This window comes from Triticum urartu, chromosome 2, assembly GCF_003073215.2.
Source record: "Triticum urartu cultivar G1812 chromosome 2, Tu2.1, whole genome shotgun sequence".
Taxonomy (NCBI): Eukaryota; Viridiplantae; Streptophyta; class Magnoliopsida; order Poales; family Poaceae; genus Triticum; species Triticum urartu.
Genome location: NC_053023.1, coordinates 21,804,220 through 21,823,607, shown reverse-complemented (window position 1 = coordinate 21,823,607; position 19,388 = coordinate 21,804,220). Strand labels below are relative to the sequence as shown.

The window sequence follows — 19,388 nt, the reverse complement described above, 5'->3', positions numbered from 1 at the left end:
AGAATTCAATTTCTTTTGATTAAAACTTAACTGGTTAAGGAGAAGCTCAAGTTCACCCCTGAAAACAAACATGTACGAGTGTGCAGTTAATACTCCAGGTTGCACCCAAGCACTTTGTGCTGCTTGCAAAGGGTAGCACCCGCGGCGTCAGTCACTGAATTATACTCATGGCAATAAGAGAGTAGAGTCAAATCAAATTGTAAAAAGTGCAATAATTCCATAAAATAAATTATCCATAGTTTGCAACATAGTGCATGAATGGTACAATGAATCTTGAGGCAAAACATCCAATTAACATAAAAAAACTCGGACCAGCTAAGAATGACAAATATCACTAGCTCCTCTGGTTCAAAAGCACTTATACTCTGAGGCTCATCAAACTAGAACCTCGTGATAATGCAAAGAAGAAATGCAATTTATGACCATATGTAATAACACTTCTCATCATCTCCTTCTTCTAGCAGCCACCAGGCACCATAATCTTCTTTCATTCCAAAGAAAGGAAGTTGACAAATGTTTTCCTGGAAGCGAAACGGAGTAATACACATGCGGTTATCTTCATCCTCATTGCACTCCATCTTTCCAAGAAACTTACCGCCAATGTCACAATGTAGAACACACCCTGGAAACTCAATCAACATCACATGCTCATTGAGTGTAGCAATCCTACGTAGAGTTCTCGCCCTTAAACTGAGCGACGGCGACGCCTCCAATGTCATCAGGTCAATACAGTACATTAAAGTCCACACCTCGGTTTTGTAGTCATGCATGCCATAAATATCTAAAACGATGCCATCATAACTATTGCAGATAGAAAACACTCCATCCAATTCCAACAGCGATATCCAAGGGTACTGCCTAGGAGGATGGCACATCCATCGAAATGTCTCAACCGTGGTGTCGAACACCATTATATTGCTGGAGCTATAGCTAATATAATGACGTCTTAATACCCAATGAAGGTTTCCATGGAAGGGGACTGGTGCATTGGAAGAAACTATCAGTTTATCCATCATCTCTTTGTTGGGAATTCACCACAGGATCGATCACATCAAATAACACGAGCGCACGTGCACAAAAAAACTGATAGCAAAGAGTGCGTCTCGCACCCTCTAATTCCTCTCTTTATTGCTTTTCTCCTTTTCTCTTTGGTACAAAACTCAAGCGCTGCTGCTTCTTATATAAGTGCACGACACTTGCCTCTGGCCAACAAGAGGAATTAGAGGGTGCGAGACGCACTCTTGGCTATCAGTTTTTTGTGCACGTGCGTTCGTGTTATTTGATGTGATCGATCCTGTGGTGAATTTCCAACAATTGGTATCTAGAGCAAGGTTCGAGTGAAGCTACGCTTGCCCCGGGGTGGCGACCCTGCTAGCGCCTCGGGACGGGGAATACAGTCGCCGGTGTAGCGACGAGGAGGAGCGGGCAATATAGTTGCTAGGTGGTGAAGTGACGTGGATGATCGAGCAATTGTCGTTCGAGCGGTGACAAGGAGGATCAGGCAGTTGTCGTTCGATGGAGCGGTGACAAGAAGGTGGCGAGGACGCTGTCGCAAGCGAGGCGACGAGTGATTCTCGTTCGACAAAACGACCTGGAAGAGGTTGACGGGAGTGGTAGTGCCGAGGTGCGGTGCTAGGAGATCTCGTCAAGATCGTCGCTCGGGGGGAGCGAGAAAGAGGCTACAAAGTTGCGAGCTGTCGTCAAGGTGTGCACATGAGTTCTTGTAAGGTGCGTCCAAGAGCTTAGGTGTGTGAAGCTTCTGCTGCAGTTGAGATGCATCACTGACAGAGGAGAATTGTGAACAAGAGCAGGCGGAAAAAGGAATTTGTGCCTTGCGTTTTCGTTCGTGGTGGTAGAGTTCCGGTGAGTTCATATACGGTGAAGATGAGTTGCGCGTATATGGTGAGTTGTGTTGCCGCTGGACATGAGGTGTCGTTTGATAAGATGTGGCATCGGCGACACTGAGAAGATGTAAAAATGTGACGGGTGAAGAGATGCATCTCCCCGTGTGCAAGCAACCCACAAGAAGATGAAGATCATCGTGAAGATGGACGCGGACCAGTTAAGTTGAGTTCCTGCATGAGACTATGCGTTTAGTCTACATGTAGCACGCTAAGATGTGGCAGCGTGGCTGGTAGTCTGGGTAATCGTTGTTCCTTGGTGTCCGGGTGATATCCTTGATGTCCATTGGAAGTTGGTAGACCAATTTTTTTTATTGGGCAAAGATTACTCCATATGGAGGAATGTCGACAACGGGAACACATGCTTGGAATCTTATCATCTACACCATCAATGACTTGGTCACATATCTTGGAACTGGATCAAGAGGCTTATTGATTCTGGAATTTTAAACTTTAGTGGGAGGACTAATGATACATGTGAAGCATATATGTGTTTTTTTAATACACCTTGTTTATTAAGGTGGAAGGAGATGAAAGGGCTTCACATCGTTTCCTTTTTATATACTTACGGTATTTCTTTGGACATCCCCACTAGAGGTCACATTGTTTATTTCATCTCACTCTTCCATGATTACACTTTTACATGGTTATGCTTATATTTTATTATACAAGTCGGAAGGTTTTATTGTGCTGGTCACATGTTATACTGAAGTGGAAAATCAGTTGATTAAATAATATCATAGTTTTAACAACCGATTGGTGGGGGAAGTACACTTCAGGAATATATCGTTTGTATGTAAAGAGCATGGAATTATTCACCATTGTTATATACCGTACACTCCACAATTGAACAGAGGAATTGACTGTCTTGTATACCCCCTTGTTTGTTTGGAAAGAAGCATTGTGTACTGTCATTTGTTGTATCTTTCTCCATCTAGTACAGTCACTTGGCTGGAAGGAAATATTCTATTTTGGCATGAAATTCACAGTTATTACAAAGCGCACACCAGGAATTTTTTCATGGTTCTTCTAGTGGATCAAAGGGTGTTTCCTTAGTTATCTGGAAAATGAATACTGGTGGAAAGTAGGAACACAATCATTTTTATCATCAAGGGTGGAATTATTGACAATCATACTGGAATATAATCTTGACCCCAAGGAAACTACAAGTGACACTCCCAACATGACATGCTTAGGATAAGTGGGAGGAATTAACTTGGAATGTAATCTCTGGATAATTGTTATGTGATTTTGGGGGGGAAGTCACTCTAAATACTAGAGGAAAACTCCTAAGAAGGATTAAATTTTTCATCAATGTCAACTATGAGTGGAAGAAATGCGGGAAGGAATAAACTCAATAAGGAAATATATAGTTTGGGAAGTTATTATCATACCAAACAACCGCAAGCCCATTGTTTGTAAGCTTTTTTTTGTAAGGAAATTTGGCTCATTGGAATATTATAATATCACTCTTGCTATTCAGTTCTTTACACAAAAGGAACATATACTTTATGGAAACTCTCTCTCCTGGAATATAGGGAAGAGGAACTAAAGACATGGTTTGCTAATTGAGTATATTAATGTATGGTCTTATAACAAGCTTCACATCAATGGAATAGCAGGTCATATGGTTTTTTGAATGAAGCAAGGCGGCCATCTACAAATGTAAGTGTAAAATAGTTTACATTATATTGTATACATTAACATTCTTTGGCTGTTTGTGCATTGATAACTCACATTGATGGAAGTGTAAGCTTGGTCATTTTCTAACTTTCATATGAAAGGAATTTCTGGAGCTTCCAATGTTTCGGGAGTGGAAATACATAGAAAATATTTTGAAGTGTTTCTCTATGGAAAATTGCAAATATGTTAAAAATACCTTTGATAAAGGAAATCATACTTGGTGAGGAATTATATTTGAACTCCTAAGGAAAAATGGAACAATAAATGGTACTGGAATTGATATGTATCTTCATTATATTATCATGCCTTAGCTACCGGAATTTATGTTGCATTCAAGCAATGGAAGGAAAGACGAGCAACTAAGGGAATCTCACACATCATATAAGATTGTGGAAAGTGCATCACAACCTGTCACTTGTTCTGAAATTTATATTAAAGGTAAACACATTGAGGAAGTTATCATTCTATCTACGAGATGAGAAATAAGTCCAGGTACGCATATTCAATTATTGTTTTAAGTACTAATATGGTGCAGGTTCACTGACCGAAGTCAGGAATTTCTTACAAAGCATGGTTATTGATGGAACTTCATTTAGTGATTGGATTTGATATGTATGTGGTTTTAAAATTTTATTCAACATGGTTATCTTATACTTGACTCGATGTGGAATTATTCATATTATTGATATATGTGGTTGGAAATAATTGATGTGGAAATTCACTTGAGGAAACAAAATACTCAAGGTGCCTATAAAGGTGGAATTACACTCGAGGAAATAATACTCGAGACGCCGAGGACAACTATGCTGGAATAATTAGGCGGAAATTTAAAGTCTCTCGTGTCACAGCAAGGAAACATATTGAAGGGAAGTATCACTATATTTATATATTTGTGGGTTTTCAACATTGTGTTAATATGATTGTTGATCCCTTGACTAAGCCTCTTAGTCAGGAGGTATTTGGCAAGCATGTTAAGGCTATGGTTTTACGAATATTTGAATGGTCGTTTGGGACAAGTGGGAGATGTTGGAATTATGTGTCCTGCAACTATATTCAAATTACTAGGAATTACTAATATTCGGAATACCTCATTATGGAATTGTACATGTATTTATACATGGAATTGATTTACATGTTTAGCATGGAATTGTTACTTGGTGGAATGTACTTAAGTGATATATGTTTAAGGAAGCTGGTCGATTATCAGTGGAATACAATATACTATTTATATTGGAAAGACTACCCGGGTACACTGATAATTAGAAGGAGCTAGATCGTATAGTTAGATTACAGCCCTAACATTGATCTACGTAATTAGAGAAATTTACACTCTATTATGGCGCGTTGCTCACAAGCGCGTGCTCCGGGGACATAACGGGTAGAATCCGTTAACAGACAAATATGATCGTGGTTGGTAATTTGATCTGGACTCTATCCCGGAAACTAGTGGAAGAAAAACTAGGAATCTTATATCTGTATAAGAGGTGGACTCTTTGGAAAGACAGTATAAGAAGGTCCCTACCCCCTAGACTCAGAGATGCGAATTGTGAGCGGCACCACAGATCAGCGCAGAGGAATTAGGGGTAGACCGCAAACCCTACAATTTCCAACATTGGCATCTGAGCTAGGTTCACCGCCGCCGATGCTGATCGGCCATGCTCTCATGGTCTCTGTGCGGTGCGTGATTAAATCCGCTGCGTACTCTGCGCCGATCGTCTTCCGCGGTTGTCCGTTTCAATCTCCTCCCCGTCACATCGATCTAACACAGGTCGAGAAAGAATATAATATCCGCTCCTAGTAGCTCGGTGATACGTGTTTATCAAACTCCCGTCGTCGTGCACACGATCGTGCAAGTACTGGCAGCGCCCTGACTACGCACTGAATTTTCTTCACGTGATGCTCTTTATGGTCACGGTCCATCAATCCAATAGCACAGGTCTCGTGGAAGATTGCTTTATTGCTTTCTGAAGTCGCACACTGATCGAGGTCATCTAGTCCTAATGCTTCTGCCTTTGCACTTGGAACGAGGAAATCAAGGGGCAAGCCTAGCTCACGTGGAAGATCAAGAAAGATTGGAAAGAAAAGGACATGCAATTTTTAATTCACATGGATCAAGGAAAGAATTAAGTCAAGCCTAGCTTTGCTACGTACGGGCTGTCTAGGAATCAATCAGGTTAGCTTTGTATGTGCATTGCTGCCGATGCCTTGCTTTCGAATCTAGCTGACGACGGAACCCGTCGAGGAATCCTGCACCCACGGAACCCGGCGCCTTTTCGTCCATATAATCGGCGTGTCTTCTACCCTGATGAGGTTGCCGCTGCTACAAATTTTTCACTCGACGATTGGCAATCCGCACGAGCAACTGCTCAGAAAGTGCATTAGTTGAAGGAAGGAGAAGGATTTTGTTGTTGTTGTTTATTGGGCCTACCATCTGGCCAACTGCACGGCCAACCGGACGGCTGGAAGATCCACTTGCACCTGTACAGGCGTGCTACAAGGGAAGGGACGCTAATTACAAATCCAACTAGTATCTATTAATTAATTTATTATATTATATTATATGTTGATTAACGGACTAACTTGTTTGATTCCTAATCTACTGCATGTACGTCATACAAGGAAAATAAGTCCACTCCTTGGAAGAACTTAAGGAGGACTCTGGGTTAAATGTGTGGATGCACTGCACGGAGCAAATGATTACATTGAAAATTTCTATGGTGGAAATATTGTCCGGAAAATTACACATAACTTGGAAAGGGATTTCGGAGAAGTGTCATTATTGAGCATCACTTATTCAAAGAGGAAGCTGGGGGTCACTCCAGGAAATTTGCTCTTCATTTATCGGTATGTCTGATGTTAATGTTTGCACTATATTTTTATTTGTGGCTATTTCTTTTAAAAATAGATGGAGTATGGTGTTTGTTTATATACATCATGTATATTGGAGTACAATAGCAATTTTATTGGCATGCAACAATTCCGAAGGGAAAACTAATGTACTTAGGAATTAATTGTGAATTTGATATACTTTGGATTGGAAATTATGCCATCAAACTCCTTTTGTGGAGGAAAACTATTATTGTTATAGGACAGGCTATTCAACTTCAGTGAGAAGGGATTTAATCTATTGCTCCATCTTGGAACCTATTGATTATGACATACTATTTGGAAAAGGGAGAGTGGAAATATTGCTCAATGGTTAAATTAGTGCATTATGATTTTCACACAATGGTCCATCTTTCTTGATGTCCATTGGAAGTTGGTAGACCAATTTTTTTTATTGGGCAAAGATTACTCCATATGGAGGAATGTCGACAACGGGAACACATGCTTGGAATCTTATCATCTACACCATCAATGACTTGGTCACATATCTTGGAACTGGATCAAGAGGCTTATTGATTCTGGAATTTTAAACTTTAGTGGGAGGACTAATGATACATGTGAAGCATATATGTGTTTTTTTAATACACCTTGTTTATTAAGGTGGAAGGAGATGAAAGGGCTTCACATCGTTTCCTTTTTATATACTTACGTTATTTCTTTGGACATCCCCACTAGAGGTCACATTGTTTATTTCATCTCACTCTTCCATGATTACACTTTTACATGGTTATGCTTATATTTTATTATACAAGTCGGAAGGTTTTATTGTGCTGGTCACATGTTATACTGAAGTGGAAAATCAGTTGATTAAATAATATCATAGTTTTAACAACCGATTGGTGGGGGAAGTACACTTCAGGAATATATCGTTTGTATGTAAAGAGCATGGAATTATTCACCATTGTTATATACCGTACACTCCACAATTGAACAGAGGAATTGACTGTCTTGTATACCCCCTTGTTTGTTTGGAAAGAAGCATTGTGTACTGTCATTTGTTGTATCTTTCTCCATCTAGTACAGTCACTTGGCTGGAAGGAAATATTCTATTTTGGCATGAAATTCACAGTTATTACAAAGCGCACACCAGGAATTTTTTCATGGTTCTTCTAGTGGATCAAAGGGTGTTTCCTTAGTTATCTGGAAAATGAATACTGGTGGAAAGTAGGAACACAATCATTTTTATCATCAAGGGTGGAATTATTGACAATCATACTGGAATATAATCTTGACCCCAAGGAAACTACAAGTGACACTCCCAACATGACATGCTTAGGATAAGTGGGAGGAATTAACTTGGAATGTAATCTCTGGATAATTGTTATGTGATTTTGGGGGGGAAGTCACTCTAAATACTAGAGGAAAACTCCTAAGAAGGATTAAATTTTTCATCAATGTCAACTATGAGTGGAAGAAATGCGGGAAGGAATAAACTCAATAAGGAAATATATAGTTTGGGAAGTTATTATCATACCAAACAACCGCAAGCCCATTGTTTGTAAGCTTTTTTTTGTAAGGAAATTTGGCTCATTGGAATATTATAATATCACTCTTGCTATTCAGTTCTTTACACAAAAGGAACATATACTTTATGGAAACTCTCTCTCCTGGAATATAGGGAAGAGGAACTAAAGACATGGTTTGCTAATTGAGTATATTAATGTATGGTCTTATAACAAGCTTCACATCAATGGAATAGCAGGTCATATGGTTTTTTGAATGAAGCAAGGCGGCCATCTACAAATGTAAGTGTAAAATAGTTTACATTATATTGTATACATTAACATTCTTTGGCTGTTTGTGCATTGATAACTCACATTGATGGAAGTGTAAGCTTGGTCATTTTCTAACTTTCATATGAAAGGAATTTCTGGAGCTTCCAATGTTTCGGGAGTGGAAATACATAGAAAATATTTTGAAGTGTTTCTCTATGGAAAATTGCAAATATGTTAAAAATACCTTTGATAAAGGAAATCATACTTGGTGAGGAATTATATTTGAACTCCTAAGGAAAAATGGAACAATAAATGGTACTGGAATTGATATGTATCTTCATTATATTATCATGCCTTAGCTACCGGAATTTATGTTGCATTCAAGCAATGGAAGGAAAGACGAGCAGCTAAGGGAATCTCACACATCATATAAGATTGTGGAAAGTGCATCACAACCTGTCACTTGTTCTGAAATTTATATTAAAGGTAAACACATTGAGGAAGTTATCATTCTATCTACGAGATGAGAAATAAGTCCAGGTACGCATATTCAATTATTGTTTTAAGTACTAATATGGTGCAGGTTCACTGACCGAAGTCAGGAATTTCTTACAAAGCATGGTTATTGATGGAACTTCATTTAGTGATTGGATTTGATATGTATGTGGTTTTAAAATTTTATTCAACATGGTTATCTTATACTTGACTCGATGTGGAATTATTCATATTATTGATATATGTGGTTGGAAATAATTGATGTGGAAATTCACTTGAGGAAACAAAATACTCAAGGTGCCTATAAAGGTGGAATTACACTCGAGGAAATAATACTCGAGACGCCGAGGACAACTATGCTGGAATAATTAGGCGGAAATTTAAAGTCTCTCGTGTCACAGCAAGGAAACATATTGAAGGGAAGTATCACTATATTTATATATTTGTGGGTTTTCAACATTGTGTTAATATGATTGTTGATCCCTTGACTAAGCCTACAATTCCCAACAATCAGTACGACAAGATGAACGTGTGGTCATCTGCGTGTCTCATCGAGTAAAGAATTGGATGTTTGGATTAGGGGGTGATTGTTGGAATAATCCAAACAATGCCTAAGTTAGTTTAAGACTGATCAACGTTGCCGGTTAATTAGTTTGGAAAGTGCACGTGTTAGTAGTAGAATAGGAAAGCTATCATGAGTTGTGGTTTGTAGTTTCCTAGTACTAGTACGTGTATGTGTGTCAGATCTCTAGTTGAATTAGGAATCTGTAGCAGAGTCCGTGTCCGTGTTGGTTTAATAGTAAACGTACGAGTAGGTCCTGTGCTGGGGTGGTGGCTGCACTTATATAAGCAGCAGCAGCCCTTGAGTTTTGTACCAAAGAGAAAAGGAGAAAAGCAATAAAGAGAGAAATTAGAGGGTGCGAGACGCACTTTTGGCTATCAGTTTTTTGTGTACGTGCGTTCGTGTTATTTGATATGATCGATCCTGTGGTGAATTTCCAACATTCTTGTCGCAATGGTGGTTGTTCAATTGGCCTCGATTCATTGGCTCCCACTGCAATGATGTAGAAATCAACTGCGAATGTGAAAAGATCTTCATTCAATTTCCATATCGAGTAAAGCACATGATATCCTCCGGATGGCTAATGTTGGTAGAAGCCGGCAATGTTAGTCCTTCTAATCCGCCAATCATGTTCACGAAGCAGCGGGAGAGGTGCCCGTTGTCGGGTAATTGGATTGCAGACTTCGAAAAGTCCCAGGTCATAGTATGAGATGAGGAGGAGGCCACCACAGGATGCACGGATCACCAGGTTGTCTTTATAGGGGTCGGGGCGGGAGTACCAGAGAATGGTCTTGCGGTACAACTCGCAGTTGGCACCACTAGGACTAGCATCACAAAATACAAAGAGATGGCTGTCATACCATTTCCCTTCACGCTTGATAAGCTCCATGACTGGGAGCGATGGCCGCTGTTGGTGGTGAGTTAGAAGGAAGTCGTTGGTCGACATGTCATGACACCATTACTTGCGGACAACGCGGCATCGGAGGACGTCCTTTGTCGGTAGCCGCACGAGTATCTCTTTAGTGATGACTGACTCGGGCAAGTCATCGAGGACGGTTTTGACGCTGTTGTTTTGCATGATGGCTGATTACTAGTGTTCTGTCTGAAAAGAGTTGAAGGTTAGTACTAATGTGGTAGCCAAGCACATGTTCACCTTTTGAATAGAATGTTGTAATTTAAGTATAATACATATCAAAATATTTATATTTTATTCGGTTAATGTTTTTAAAATTGGTGAAAATATTGCAGGGCACATTAGTTCAATCCAAATTTAGACACAATTGAAACAACTTGCATATTTCAACCTTTGGTTGGATTGTGCCAACGATAATGCATAAATCTATGCCAAGCTAAACTGAAAACAAAAACATTGAAAGCTAGGTAATGTACCCCGGAGCGGCAGATTCAAACAATCTATGGTGGACTACCATGGTAAACGAACTTTTTAGGCAAAGAAACATGGTGGGAAAAGGACAGATAGAGACGAGATAATTTACCATGGGACATATGGAGGAGGAAGATGTTGTAGATAGACGATTATGTCGTCATCCCGATGGGGACATGCCTGTTATCTGGAAATGAACGGGGGTAAGGGAAGAGGATGGGTGGGGGATATTAGGCAAAGAAAAGCTATATGGAGGAGAAAACTTCAAAGAAAACATACCGACAACATGGTCATAAAGCTGCTCACCTCGGTGAAGAAGGCACTCCAGCGAGCAATTTGGTTTGGCTTGGTTTGGTTCCCCGATTGATAGAGAAGGAAAGGAGCAACACGACGTTATAAGAACGAGATCCATTGCATGGAGGCTGGTGCTAGCTATAGTAGTGAAATTTATATAGGAAACTATTAACACTACAGGTCAACTTATGACCTTCTGTCAGTGACCCTCGAAGAATTGGTCATAAATTTATGACCATTTTAGACCAATTGGTCAAAAGCTGTTCAGGGGGCTCCAAACCCTAAACCATTGCGACCATTTTGGTCAGAAAGGTCGTAGTTTCCTTACACGAAATGGTCATAAAGCAAACAGTGCTAGTCCGCTGCCTTATTTCTTGTTGTTAATGACCAATATAGATGGTCATAGCCTTGTAGATTGTGGTGGGTTGTGATGACTAGGCGCCATCTCATCAGTTTTGCCTATGTGTCATGTCAATGTGGCAGTTTTTGCCCTAGGTTGTGAAGCAACCTATATTTCTATCATTCCCAAAATTCCCAAAAAAATCTCATAAATTCTTTGGGGCATATCTTCATCAAATATGTAAAAATCCTTCCTTGCCTAGTTCAAAACTAATTCAACAATATTCATTTTCCTATTCTGTTCACAACAACACTTTATGAAGGAAGTGCTATTTATATATTCTTGATTGCCCTCGGAATTTTTGGGCACTCTTTCCTATCCAAATCATTACCGCACGACAAAATTCAGCTCCATTTGCCTAGCAAATCTTCCTCGGCAAATTTCCAAAGTTTTTGTCCACCTAGAAGCATTGTGAAGGAAGTACCTTTTTTATATCTCTAAATGACATGAAATTTATACAGTTCCTTCATATGCCCAAATTATCACCCTCCTCCAGCAGCTCAGTCAAATCATCTATGTGAGCCCAGGTTCAATTTATATTTTATGGCCAAATTGGCACGTTGCAAAGCAAGTGTCATATAGACCCCTCCTATTACCCTCAAACTTTTCGGGCACTCTTCCATACCCAAATCATTGCCACATGATAATATTCAGCTCAATTTTCCTAGTAAATCTTTCTCGGGAAATTTCCAAAGTTTCTACCTCGAGAGAGGCTTTGTGAAGTAAGTACTAGCTAGGCTTACCCAAATGATCTGAAAATTTACCAGCGCATGACCATACCTAAATAACTTACCTACACCAATTTTGAGCTCATTTCATTTATCCAATCTCTCTCACTAGTTTTCCCAAGTTTTTGTCCATAGAAAAGCATTGTGAAGGAAGTACCACTTTGGCATGTCCAAATAGTATCCATTTTCTACAGTGCTTTCCTATGCCCAAATAACCATCCTCCACCAAATGCCAGCTCAATCCATTTATTATTTTGAGCCGAGCTTCAACATTTGTAGTCATGTCCAGTGTGGTAGTTCGCAAAGCAAGTACCACCTAGGCTCCTCCTTTTGAGCTGAAAATTTGTGAAGACGGTCTCCTTAGTAACTGATCATCCTCAGCCAAAACTCACGCCCATTAGCCATGTACATTTCTCGTACCGCTAATCAAACACTTGGCTGCTAATTCATGTTTGAGCATCGATCGGTCTCCTCGTGAGAATCTTATGTTGTAATTTTCTTCCTAGCACCTACCTGGGGAGTTCCCAGCCCACTAGACATGCCTAGGCCTCCCAGAACACATGGCAACACCACGGTCACGCGGTGACCACGTGGCGGGCATGCGAGTTTACGCGCTCTAGAGTTGGGGCCCTCGGCCACCACCCAAACCTCGACGTATCGCCACCAAACCATGTATTTATGATTAAATAGGTACTTATGTAACTAGAAATGATTTTTGAAAAAAATAAATAGCAAACTATGAGGCAGCTGCAGTTCAAATTTGACCCGCTTCCAACTAAATCGGCGAAAATTTGTCTTTTTCACGAGAGGTGGATAAAAACATTTTACACCCAATCATCTTGTCAATTGTACATTAAATATGTCCTAGTATTTTAGAAAAATGATTTGGTCAAATTTTGCAATAATTATTTGGTAGGTCCTTCACACAAAAAACCTCCTTTTGGGCACTCAAAAATGGAAAATGGTTTTTTCGTCCAAAGAAAATGAAAACTTACTTAGGCAACATTGTTTTCCATTCCAATATGCACCCTTGTGCACAATATGAGATCATTTGAACAAACTATGCCATGGATGTGGCCATAAGATGGATCATTTGGCTTGAAACCATTGATCTCCACATGTGATAGCTCGTTTCTGAGAACACTTTTTAAAAATAATTGCCGTATTACAAGTTTGTTATTTTTCCTAGGAACTTGGCCACATATAATGACACAATGCGAAGGTTTCCCAATTTTTTGATTTTTTTTAAATTTTTTATGCCCGTTTCAAAATGCGGTCAAAACGGCGGGAATGACCGTTCCTAGCTAGTGGTTGAATCTTGGAACTTTTTTGGTGTTTCTATGATTAAATAGATACTTATGTACCTAGAAATGATTTTTGAAAAAAATAAAGAGCAAACTACAACATAGCTACAGTTCAAATTTGACCCGCTTCCAGCTGAATCGGTGGAAATTTGTCTTTTTCATGAGAGGTGGATCAAAACTTTTTACACCCAACCATTTGGTCAATTGTGCATTAAATATGGACTAGTATTTTAGAAAAATGATTTGGTCCAATTTTGCAACAATTATTTGGTAGGTCCTTCACAAAAAAACCTCCTTTTGGGCACTCAAAAAAGGGAAAATGGTATTTTCGTCCAAAGAAAGTGACAACTAACTTAGGCAACATTGTTTGCCATTCCAATATGCACCCTTGTGCACAATATGAGATCATTTGAACAAACTATGACATGGATGTGGCCATAAGATTGATCATTTGGCTTGAAAGCCATTGATCTCCACACATGATAGCTCGTTTCTAAGAACACTTTTTTATAATAATTACCGTCTTACAAGTTTGTTATTTTTCGTAGGAACTTGGCCACATATGATGACACAATGCGAAGGTTTCCCAATTTTTTGAATTTTTTTTGAATTTTTTATGCCCATTTCAAAATACGGTCAAAACGGCGGGAATGACCGTTCCTAGCTAGTGGTTGAATCTTGAATTTTTTTTGGTGTCTCTCTAATTAAATAGATACTTATGTAACTAGAAATGATTTTTGGAAAAAATAAATAGCAAACTATGAGGCACCTGCAGTTCAAATTTGACCCGCTTCCAACTGAATCGAGGGAAATTTGTCTTTTTCACGAGAGGTGGATCAAAACTTTTTACACCCAACCATTTTTTCAATTGTGCATTAAATATGTCCTAGTATTTTAGAAAAATGATTTGGTCCAATTTTGCAACAATTATTTTCTAGGTCCTTCACAAAAAAACCTCCTTTTGGGCACTTGGAAAATGGAAAATTAATTTTCCGTGCAAAGAAAGTGAAAACTCCCTTAGGCAACATTGTTTGGAATTCCAATATGCACCCTTGTGCACAATATGAGATTATTTGAACAAACTATGCCATGAATGTGGCCATAAGATTGATCATTTGGCTTGAAAGCCATGAATCTTCACTCATGACAGCTCATTTCTGAGAACACTTTTCTAAAATAATTTCCGTATTACAAGTTTATTATTTTTCCTGGAAACTTGGTCACATATAATGACACAATGCGAAGGTTTTCCAATTTTTTGATTTTTTTTGATTTTTTTATGCATGTTTCAAAATGCGGTCAAAACGGCGGGCTTGACCGTTCCTAGCTAGTGGTTGAATCTTGGAATTTTTTTGGTGTTTCTCTTATTAAATAGATACTTATGTACCTAGAAATGATTTTTGGAAAAAATAAAGAGCAAACTATGAGGCAACTGTAGTTCAAATTTGACCCGCTTCCAGCTGAACCGGCGGGAATTTGTCTTTTTCAAGAGAGGTGGATCAAAACTTTTTACACCCAAACATTTGGTCAATTGTGCATTTAATATGGACTAATATTTTATACAATTGATTAGGTCCAATTTTGCAACAATTATTTGGTTGGTTCTTCACAAGAAAAACATTTTTGCCACTCAAAAAATGATTAAAAATAGCTAGAAATATGAAAAATGCATACAAATTGGTCCTAATCCATAAAATGTGGTCTAACTCTAGTGAAAGTTTGTGTGGTACCCTTTTGCAAAATATTTTGATAGCTACTTCATAAAATCCCTCTATTTTTAGTATTTTAAAACTATTTTACATCACTGATTTTCTGAACCAATCGTAACTCTGTCCACGGATTGATGACATGGCGTCCATCCATCCATATCTCCATCCCACATCCATCCATCAATCTATCTACAGAAAAAAGAAAAAAGAGAAGAAAAGAAAAGGAGATACCCCCACCCGCAGGCCATACCCTAGCTCAGATCCCCACGTCGCCCCCTTCCTCCCTCGTCCCCATCTCCTCGCCGCCGCCCCCTCCCCGATCTCGATCTGCCGCCGCCCCCACCGCCACCATCGATGACCCGCCGCCCCCACCGCCCCCCCTGCCCTCTACTCCACAGCCGGCGCCCCTACCCTCTCCTTCTCCCCTCTCCCTACATCCCAGATCCATTCGACCGCGGCGACCACCTCCTCCACGGCCACCTCCTCCCGCTGGCGACCGCATCCACTCCGCCGCTGGGGCCACCTCCCCTCCCCTCCCCTGCCTGGCTAGAGGTCCCCTCCCCTCCAAGGGCCCGCCGTCGATGAAGGCCGGCAAGGCCGGCTTCAAGGGCCCGCAGGAGGCGCAACACCGCATCCGCGTCACCCGCAGGAGGCGCAGCACCGCATCCGCATCACCCAAGCGTCAAGAACCTCGAGAAGGGTGATGATGATGGGTGGATCTCGTCGATCCGCACCTCCTCACCCACCACATCGCCGGATCCGCGACATGGGAAGGTGTCCACGAGCTCCGCAGCTCCCCTCTGCATCGACTACGGCCACCAGTTCAAGCTGGGCGCCCCCACATCGCTGGATCCAAGCTTCTTCCCCGTCGGCCGCCGCGGGCCTTCCCCCGTCGATCCACGTCGCCCTCACTGCTCCGACGTCTCCGGCCTCCCCGAGCTCGTCATCCGCACCGCGGTGAGCCCCTCGGCCGATCCCCCTGTTTGGCATATCAATCGATCAACATGTGGAATTTTGGGCTCTGATTATTCCGAGAGAGGGATGGTACCATCTCCAAAATACATTTGCTTTCCATTGATTTGAACACCTGTTATGTGTCGTGATCTCAGTGCGTATCCACCATTTTTTTCTTCAAATTTCTATTCTTCTACTTACAACTACTAAATCTGTGAAGTGACCTAAAATGTCTTGCATTTGATGACATAGGGAGTAGCAGACAAGTGGATATGCCAGTTTGATAATTAGTACTTGACCATAATATTTAGGTGGTTATATGCAGCTTTGTTTTCTGACTTGTTTCTCTTAGCAAGTAATCATTTGTAATGATGTACCAAGTTGGCTCATTCAATTTTTTTACATTTCATATTAACCCAGATGGACATGGATCAACAGAGATAATATTATTACAGCATGTTGAGGCAGAGAACTACATCTGTTATAGTTCTTCTCTTGGCTCTCTGGTTTAGAAACAGAGATGTAGTGTTTTATTTTGATGAATTTATGTAACTTATTTTATCCTTGTAAGATTCTTCGACTTATCTCAGGTTCATAATTGTTTTAGTAGTTACGCTTCAAGTGTTGCCGAAGATGGATGTTTGTATGCTGATCTAGATTGCTTCCAGTGCACTTGTTTAATCATTTCAAATGGTTTATGTTGGTGACCTATCTGCAGGTCATGGGGAAGCAAAAGCTCAGTGTCGAGACTGAGGAGGACTCCAATCCTCGTGACTAGATGGTGGCAATGGTGGATCTGCAACTGCTCACTGACTTTCCACATGATTAGATGGATCTGCAACTGCTCAACTGTTCAGTACTATGATATATCTTTTATTTCTAGTTCTTATAATCATTATAGGGCAGTAAATTGGCTGTATGGGCACTTCTTTGTTGTTAGCTATTAGCCAAGAGATCAACTGTCCTGGTTGAAGTCATAGCCCAGAGGATTTTAGCTGTTAGCTGTTAGCCAAGAGATCAACTGTCCCTCTTCCATGCTTCTGCTCTGCTATTCCAATTTTTGCCTTTTGTGTTCCCTCTTTTACTAGTACAATAGTTTATTAGTACATGTATATATGGTAGCCGAAGTCCACTCTTTGATACTGATGTACTGAGCAGTAGCAGTAGTAGTTCAATTTACATGTATATATGTTGGTCTGCTAGTCTGAAACAAACAGAAATTGAGTTGCATGTCCAACACAACCAACAGAAAGAAACACTAGCAGTACTACTGCCTATGCTTGATTTCTGCAGTAAACAGAGCTTAAAATTTGCGTGCTCTCTATTTTTTGTTCATTTTCTCATATGATCTGGTGCGTGCTCTCTTGCTTGGTGTGTGTGCAGTTTGGTACCATCCTGTGGGGAGGGCCAGGGACAAGCTGCTCCGGTCCGGCAAGGATGCGCACCATCTGTTGTTGCCAAGGCGATCTCTCTCTCTCTCTACATATCCTGTTATGCATTTAGAAGATACATTCTATAGTAAAGTATGGTTTTGTTGATTAAACTATTGTTGTGTTCACTTGAGAAAAAGTGTAGTTAATTCAGGTTGTGAACATTTCTTAGGAGTTATGTTAAGACACATACATCACAGCACTTTGTTGAAACCAATTGGAAAACAATGGAATAGCCTAACAGGTCATGTTGGCAGTTTTTTAACATATAATAATACTTAGGGATATATGTAACTGTTTTGATTCTGCTTGCAGCACCCACCCAAGTCCTTTATTTTTGGGGTACGGTCCATCACATATGGTTCTGGACTATCCTGTTTTGTGTACTATTCGTTGTCTTGATCATTGTTTCAGTTAAATTCAGTCCAAATTCAGTCCAGGAGTACTCCAAATTTAGTCCAAACACAGTCCAGATATTGTTTTGGTTTCCTTGTACTCCAAATTTGCTCCAAACACAGTCCAGGAGTATAAACAAGTTTACAGATTCAGTCCAATTTCACTTGTGCAGGAAATTCACCTGTGCGGCGGCGGCGGGGAAGGAGCAGCACCGGCGGCCCTGACAGAGGAAGCCATGTTGCCGTTTTGTTTGTTCCCAGCCTTCACTATGGTTTTCCAGCGAGTCCGGCATGTCGTCATTTTCTTGTAAAGCAGTATTGTATCACACTTGTAGAGCTCGTTACACATGTAGATCTTGTAAAGTACTGTATTACACATGGTCATATGTATTGGCAACGTGATCTGGTTGCTCTTATTTGAAGTATAATGTGTGCTTTTTTCTGCCAAGTTAAATACTAGTTGAAATATGAAGAATATGAGCCTGATAGATGGGACTCACTTACCAGACCCAAACCTGACAACTGGGACCCATCTGACTGATGGACCCATTTAATAAAAAAAGGAAATTAAAATTATTTAGACGAAAAGGCCAAGGCCCAATAATAAAAAAGGCTGCAATGTTGGGCCAGGCCCATGAAGTCGACCAAAAATTGACAGAAAAAATATAGAAATGCTGAATTAATGGGCTAGGCCCATGTAGAAAACTGAATTGGACCGGGCTGAATCTTGTGCCACATCAGCTTGCCACGCTGGATGCCTACGTGGACTGGGGAGGTTGCTAGTGACCAAAACAGAACAATAGGCTTATTTTTGTCATAAACGTTTGCGACCATTCCAGAAGAAAGGTCGCTATAGTCAGTTTACGACGGCCAGATTTTGACCTTATGTTTTTGGTCACAGAAAGGTCACGAATGGAAATTTGTGACCATTCAGTGACCAATAGTGGTGGTCACAAGTTGACATATTTCTTGTAGTGTAATTAGGTCCTTAACTTAGATAGTCATTACATACTTATCCTATGCTGGCACTATTTCATATTATTATTTGTTTCTAGAAAGTGGCTAATCTTGTTACGAGATATGTTTCCTTTTTGATGGGTGGCAGATAAGCAAGCGCAAACAACATTTTTCTTAATGCCAACTATACCTGACCATGGGATACCCGGCCCGACCAGCCCGACCAGGTCTTGCCCACGGCCAGGCCGGGGCCTAGATTTTGAGCCCGAAGATCAGGCCGGGTCGAGCCCGGTCCTGCCATAGTTACAATTTAGTGAAGAGGCCCGGCCTAAGGTCCGACGGGCTTTTTTGCTGATGGGTCGGGCTTGGGCATGGATTCTAGGCCCGATGGCCTGCCCAGGCCAGGCCTGGGCCTAGATTTTTTGCTTTGGGCTTGGTTAGGCCCACCCGAAGCCCGGCCCGGCCCGACGGATGGCTAGGTATAATGCCAACAGCAGACACTAGGTTTTTTTAGTAGGAACAGAAGACGCTAGTACACTGGGTCAAATAAGACCCTTCAAAGTACACGACTGACCGAAAAATGATTCCCAC

General features: G+C 40.6%; 1 pseudogene; it reads right to left on the bottom strand.

Moving 5' to 3' along the window:
• The window catches only part of LOC125534799, a 42,765-nt pseudogene extending 32,634 nt beyond the window's left edge, over nucleotides 1-10,131 (bottom strand).
• Between the last annotated feature and the right edge of the window lie 9,257 nt (nucleotides 10,132-19,388).